General features: G+C 45.5%; 1 long non-coding RNA gene across 1 annotated transcript in view; it reads right to left on the bottom strand.

Annotated features, from left to right (window-relative positions):
* Positions 1-6,064: 6,064 nt before the first annotated feature.
* Positions 6,065-7,723, bottom strand: part of LOC147729868 (uncharacterized) — a 44,462-nt gene continuing 42,803 nt past the window's right edge. Inside the window, exon 4 of the long non-coding RNA XR_015308351.1 lies at positions 6,065-6,617. This is a non-coding gene — a long non-coding RNA (uncharacterized LOC147729868). The remainder of the gene's footprint in view (positions 6,618-7,723) is intronic.

Here is a 7,723-nt window from a genome sequence, read left to right as displayed (position 1 = left end):
ACAGAAAAACATCAGCAGGAACCCCATCAGGTCCGGGAGCCTTCCCCCTTGGAACTGAATCCAGAGCTACTGCTGCATCTGTGTTATTGAAAGGAGGGACTAAAAATATAGCAGTGTCTACAATTTCCCTAGTCTTATCCTCAGGGCGGCATGAATATTGGGGTCCAAAGTATTCTAACCAACTGCTCTCCGAAACATGATTAGTCGGTGGTTCGGGGAGACCTCCTTTCCCCCATTTAACGATACTCCAAAATAATCTGGAGTCCTTGGCAATGCTGGCAGCTTTGAGGTCTTGCCAGCGCTGGTCGTCCCATTGCTTCTTGTCCATATGTATGCTGGCCTTGTACTTCTGTCTTGCTTCCCTAATGACCATTGGGTCTCTATTTTTAATTGCTGTTCCCAGAGAAGAACTTGCCATCCTACAAGCCTCGTTATACCACCCCGTTATTTTTGGGCAATTATTCTTGCCTTAAGAATGGGGGACTACCTTATAAAAATGTCCCTTTCTAGATAAAAAAAAAAGTCACAGTGCAGATCAATATTTTTTTCCAGTTAATTTCCACTCTCAGTTCCTATCCTCAATATGGTTTCCATAGCAGAAGTAGTTTTATCCAGGTCTTCACTAATGCTCTCTAGCACCTCGCTCTTCGTCATAATTTGGGGCCACTTAACCCGCCTCATGTCATTCGTTGGAACGATCTCTGCTAGAACCTCTTTGACGATTTCTTGTCCCTCCAGGTACCACCCCCATATGAGGTGAGTAATACACAAGGGGTTATGATCACTCTCCTGTCTACTAACCACCTTCATGTCGCTCATCAGGTGTCAAATTGCCAGGTTGCAGATAACATAATCAATCCTGCTTTGCGAGCGGCCGTTGTCGAAGGTGTTCTTACCCTGGCCGTCACTCGCGGTTCTTCCATTCAGTGCTCTGAGCCCCCTTTCGCTACATATAGCGTTCATCTGGATTATGCTTTATGTCCATCTGCCTACTGGTTTTAAGTCCAGTTTGGGGATCCCCCACTCGGAATCCACATCTTCCCCAGAGTACCTGTCACCTACTGAGAGGGGTTCAAAGGTCATATTCAAGTCACCTGCAATTAGTATGTTGCTCTCACTTGGTTCGTCCCCCTTTTGGATAGTCAATCAATGGAATTGAGCCTAGATCTATTAGACCCATGCCTATTATCCTTGACTAAGGGAGGCGAGAATGGAAAAGGGAGCATCTTTCTCAGCTGTATACTCGAATGTATAGGGGGGGGCTTCATCTGAATTCTAGCATGAACAGATTTTCAGCTAGGTTATCGGAAGACAAAGTTAGTTCAACAACATCATGAGTGGCCCCAGGATGGCTGAATCTCCTAGCTTTGACTATGTTGTCCCTAATAACCGATCAACACCCTCTGACATTCCGCAGCCAGTGAATGGCCTTATTAGTCAGGGAGTCTACCCCTTCCTTTGGGCAATCAGGTCTCTCTTTGCACTTGGGCACATTTATCATGAATATTGTATTTGTGGCATAATTACCCTTTACATGTGTTTGGACCCTAGTGGGCTCTGAGCTGTAATTTGGCGGCCCTTAGTTTAAATTTATTGGGAAACCATGATGCTGTGCCCCTGCCATCATTCTTGGCTCCTTTGATAGTATAGGCCCTGTCGATCCTTGCCCCCCCCCCCCCCCCCCCATTTGAGCCCCTCTGTGTCCTCTGGACGCTAGGCGTATTTACTGCCTTGGTTTGGATCGTGGAGTGGTCTGCCCTATTGTTGGTAGGAATAGGGGAATTACATATACTTGTCACTTCCCCCTCTGCATAATCAGCCCTATGCATTTTGCTACTTGTGGGAACGCTTTTCCCTACTAATGGGAGGGAACCTTGAGAAAGTTTAGTTGGATAGGCAGTAGCTGTCTTATGAGAAACCCCTGGTTGAAACCTAGGGTCACCTAGATTGTTTTTTGTAGTTACAGCTAAATTAATTATTAATTTTTTCATGCCCTCAATCTCGTCCCTAAGTAGTGAGACTAGATTAACTAAATCCCTAATAGTTCCTAGGCTGTCTCTTGGGGTTATGTGGCCACAAGCATCATTTATGACTACTATAGGGGAGGTGTTCTTTCCACTACTAGGGGTATCTTTTTCTATCTCCTGTTGAATCTCTGCTAGTACTGTTAACCTGTTTGAGCATTGAGTTGGAATAATATCGATCACAGGTAAAACCTGGAAATTTCCCTCACTTTCACCAGTAGGGAGAACCTTTACCCTTTGTGTAACCTTTTTACCCTTGTTGTTTCAGAGCAGTCATACTCGATTTAGCACTGGCTCTGAACATTTCAGGGATAGTAATAGTAGGGCCTTCAACCTCTGATGGATTAGGCTTTGGACACCCTGAATCCTTGGCCGGCTCTACGACCTCTAGGAATCCTAAATCAGAAGATAGGATTTCCTGGCAATCATCAATAGTATTGTTAACCTGTTGCCTGCTGATGACGGAACCGCTCCGTCATCAGCTGCAGTGGCGCTGTGCTGATGACGGAGCGGTTCCGTCATGGCCAGCTCGGCGCGGCGCAAATTCCGCGCCTGCGCTGAGAGTTCCATTGAGCGGGGCGGGCCATGGCGGAACCGCTCAGTCATAAGCACAGCGCCACCAACGCTGGTGACGGAGCGGTTCCGTCACCAGCATGCGGCCGCCCCGCCCCCTTAGCACTGTGGCAGAATAGCTGCCGCAGTGAAGGGGTTAATATTGTCCATAATGCAGTTCATCCCAGCATGCTTAGGTGTTCCCTTTACTTTCTTCTTTTTGCTCCGTTTCTGACGTTTGGCTGCCTCAATAGCCCTCCTCCCCTCCTTCCATGGATTTCTTTTTAGCCATCCTCAGTCACAGTGGAGTATAAATCCCACACCCCTGAACAGATATAGGTTACAGTACGCTCTATACCTTTTACGCACCTATGACTTGCCGAGTTACCTTGAGGTAGAGGGCGTTTGAGGTGTGGCCCGGCCCGTCCTCTGTGGTCCCCAGACAGCCCGCCCTTTGTCCGGGCTTCGTCCCGCGCTGCGGAAAACAGATACTGATGTAAATGACGGTGGGCGTGCCTCCGCACAGGTGGGATCACGCACGGGCTCCTGGACAATGGAGTCCCGTGCGGCGTGCAGGATGAGCCCTCCTCAGCAGTTTTCCAGGCGCTGGATGCAGAGCCCCTCCGGGCGGGGGGGGGGGGGGGGGGGCCGCGGCAGTTTAAGTGCTGGTGATACTTGCCACACGAAGCTACTAGATATTTAGAAGGATTTGTGTGTGTGTTTTATTTTTGGAAGAAATGATAATTTTTTGAAAGCTAAAAAAAAAACATTTTGCAATTGGCTGTTACTACAATTGTGTTATCACTTGACTTATTTAAATTTTACTGTTGAGATTATTCCTTTTACAAAATTTTTGAACACTTTTGGTAAAAACATAAAATTTGACTTCAAACATTCCTTAATGTATATCACTAGTATATCATTATTAAGTTTAACATATTCTTTCTTAATATTGCAAGATGACGATATTTTGCGGTTTAACATTTCTTATGTAAACTCTACCTTACAAAGCTGTCTCATTGACACCCAAAAGTAGTCAATGTGGAAATGTGTGCCATGGATCCATAAGGTCAAAGTGTACTCTTTGATCCCCATTTGGATGCCGGGCGGGCTTTGCCCGCCCAACACCCTTACGGAAGACGGGACAGCCCGCCTTAAGGGTGGGTGTCCCGAAGTCTGCATTAGGATGCGCCCACTACAGTGGCGGGAGCATCCCCCATTTTTAACATTGTGGTGGGCGGTGCTCACTTCACCGCCCGCCACAATGTTAAAAATGAGTGCACGCATTTGCATAAACAAAGTGGCATGCACCGCGCGGTGCTTGCTGCTTTGTTTAGGCAAATGCTGGGGAGTACCACAGGTACCCCGTGTGCACACCCCATCCCTCCCTCCCTCTGGGGGCCTGCAGGGCCCCCCCCCCCCGCGTGAACACCACATGCCTTTCCGTGCCAGCAACGCTGCCACGAAAAGGCATCAATTTTTGCACATTGTAATATGGCATGGCGACCGGGGCAGAAAAGCGGCGGACGGTTTTTCCGTTCACCGCAGTCCCCCTCCCCCACCCCGCCATACTAATATGGCAGGGTGGATTTGGGAATGGCTGTTGAAAGGATTACCTCCACCAGACCGGCGGCCGCTACCGCCAGCTTGGCAGAGGCAATACGCCCGACATCGTAATGGGGCCCCAAGTTTTTAGTATGCGATCCATACAGATCTGCAGATACATTTTACAACTCATCCATTCAGATTTTGTATTCTGACATCCTTACTTACTTGGTATGTCCACCACCTAAAAATGTTTTTTGACACTTCATGGGCTCTGTTAAGTCCACTCTACATGTTGTCATTTTGTCAAAAGTGAGATTTACCCACTATAGGCATTTGTGGTGTTGTTGCAAACACAGGCTCCCATCATACTGAATGGCATTCCTCCTGAACATTTTTTGGAAGCATAGTATTCAGGCAGATTCAACTGTCGAACTCTAGTTTGTAAAATACCCCCCCCAAAAAAAAAAAAATGTGTTGGGCCGCAATATTGCTGACTGATATTTTAATGATCTCATTGTTGTTTTGGCTAATAGGTCTTTCGAGAAAAAAAATTAAAATACATTTTGATTTAAAGATGTCAAAATACTTAGGGTGGCGGGCAGACAAAGTCTGCCCGCCATCCTAACAAGGCCCTATCGGTATGCTGGACCGCCCGCCATAAGGGCAGGGGTTCCGTTGGGGGAATTAGGATATACCCGCCACAGTGGCAGGCACATCCTTCATTGTTAGCATTGTGGCGGTCGGTGCATTCTGCACCGCCCGCCACAATGCTAAAAATGCTTTCTCGCATTTGCATATACAAAGCAGCAGGCACCGCGCGGTGCCTGCTGCTTTGTACATGCAAATAAAGGGGAGTACCTTAGGTACCCCCCTGAGCACCCCCACTTTGGCCTTCACCAGGGGGGCCCGCAGGGGCTCCCCCAAAGCAAAGACCACTTGCTTTCGATGCGGAAAGGCACCTATTCACACAAATCCAAATATGGCACCATATGAACCCTTTTCCGCCCCGGGCGCAAGGAGACTGGGGCGGAAAAGTGGCGGGCGGTGTTTGCCTCCGCTGCGGTCCCCCCCCCACCATCGTAACGTGTCGGGGGGAAAAGGGTGGCAGGCGGGCATTTATGTCGGGCGGATTGCCACCGCCACCATGGCGTTGGCGACCCACCCGACATCGTAATGGACCCCTTAGTGTCCATTGTTTAAAAAATTTTATTCATTGAACATAGATATAAATAATACATTTTTGATATTCTAATTTAGCTATTGCAAACAACTTAAATTGAACAATGTGTTTTTTTTTCTCAAATGTTTAAAAAAAAAACAGGTTTAAAAAAACTCGCTTTCCATCAGGCTTACTATGTCAGAAAGACTGTGGGAAACCAAGCATCCTAATCCTAAAGGTGGAAACACTTTCCTATGGGACTACAGGCCGGTCTCTGAATGGCTTATGGGCTCCTGGAGCCAGTAGCAATCCAGCTGTAATGACAGGCCAGTTCAATTCTGACCGGCTGTATGGTAATCAGCTGGTCAGAAATGAAATGGGCTACCTCGGTTGTAAAGCCTCTGACCTATGGTTGGAGGGTTTACAATAGAGATTGTCATAGACCCCTTGGTCTCTAAATACATTTTATTTTAGCATTCATTTTCAATAATGTTTAATAGCACTTCTAGATTCACCTTTAGTGACAGGATATAGGGGTAATGGGCGGGGTATTATATTAATACCCAGTTAATACTTAATTTTTACCTACTAACTGAAATGTATTTTAGAGGGAAAAATGAATACAACAGTGAGATTACGAGACATTTTGTTTTTAAAACCACAATAATTATGAATAAATAATAATTACAGCGATACACTTTATTATTTTAGAGTCAGTAACAGGAAACAAAAAAAAATACTTGAATTTTTTTTATTTGCAATTACTTTATAAATTGGCAGTTTCCGAAAATAGATATTTGTACAAGCCTTTATTACAATACATAATATATATATATATTTTTTAAATGGTAGTAGTTTCCCATGCATTTAAATTGTGATAATGGTCCTTTTTTCCGTTGGTACGCAAAGTCAGACTCTCGCTCAGTGACGACTGGGAAACTGACCTTGTTGTTGCATATACAGATTGATACACCCAAGACAGTAGAACGGAAAACCACAAATCACTTTTCAAATGTTTACTGTAAACTTTCCACTTATGGAAACAAAGGGGGCTACAATTGGTAGATAAATATGAAATAAAACTTTTACTTATGAAACCAGAACAATGAGCAATGCAGATATTTATATTATTGTAAACACATTAAGATTCCACCTCCTATATATCACGATTTTCATATTCGGTACTCTGAGAGCATAGTGGGGTTATACCTCTGCATTTAATACTCAAAAGATTATTAATAATTACATTGGAACCCTTACAGCTTTAGTAAGGTTGCCTCTTCTGTTTGACAGCATTGTAAATGTATCCATCTGAAGAATTAAACACATATTACCTATTGGAAAAGGAAACACATCAAACAAAAAATTAATAAGTTAGTCAGTTTGCATATTATTCAGACCAAAACTATTAACTTTGCTAACGTAAGGGCATAATTACGAGTATGGGGTGGGACGTGAGGGGGTTCCACTGTACTGCAGATTACAACTAACAAAGTTTTATCTGTGCCAGTGGAACACCAGATGCGCAAGGGAACAGTGGTACCCCGTCAGTGGTGCAGGTGCGCCACAACACAATTTACTGAGCAGGGACTGGCAAAGTCCCAAGCAGCATACTTGGAGTTCTTCCACCACCAGCAATTTCATGGCAGAGCCCCACCATGAATAAGCTGGTGCAGCAAGAACTACAGGGCCCTCATGCCCTGGGAATACATTCAGGGTGGCACAACATGTTCCTCCCCCCATGAATATATTCCCCCAGTTAAAGCACAGCATGGAAGTCACAGTCCATGCCATGCTGGAACTTTTTGCCAGTTCCCACTGCAGTGCACCACCATGGGAATGGCCAAAGAACTGCCAACCATATTACAAGCTGCACATTTCCAACTTGTAATGCAGTTGGCGGTGCTTGCACAGCAAAGGCTGCATTGTGCCGTTGTTGCAGCGCTAAAGTCGTAATCAGGCCCTTAGTCATGTTTAGGAGGTTTTTATAAAATGCCTGTATGAAAGTGCCCATATTGTACATAGTTAGCCCCATGATTTGCCTGATAGCTGATGCAACTTTGAAGAGCACTGGGTTCCTGCTAACCAGGTTGCCAGTGCCAGTATTATTTCACAAAAATGATGTATATGCCTAATTGTTCCACAATTGGCAAGGCCCTTTGCACCGCTGTAAGTCCCTAGTAAGGGGTACCTTTTGGTATGTAGGGCATGGGTCCTGAGGAGGGACCCTTCGAGATGCAGCATGTATTGTCCTGCTATAAGGTTACTAGGTCTCTGAATGTACGCATTAAATTACTTGCTAAACTCACGCATGTGCACAGCAGTCAGCATTCCAGTCCACTGTACAGAACGGCTCTCCATAGCGGCTGCTGGTACTGCGTACTGAATTACATGCCTAGATGCGCTTGTGTACCGGATAGTAGTTAGCATTCTAGTCACC

Source organism: Lissotriton vulgaris, chromosome 2_1 (assembly GCF_964263255.1).
Source record: "Lissotriton vulgaris chromosome 2_1, aLisVul1.2, whole genome shotgun sequence".
Classification (NCBI taxonomy): Eukaryota; Metazoa; Chordata; class Amphibia; order Caudata; family Salamandridae; genus Lissotriton; species Lissotriton vulgaris.
The sequence above is the reverse complement of the archived record's forward strand: the minus strand, read 5'-3'. Positions and strand labels throughout refer to the sequence as shown.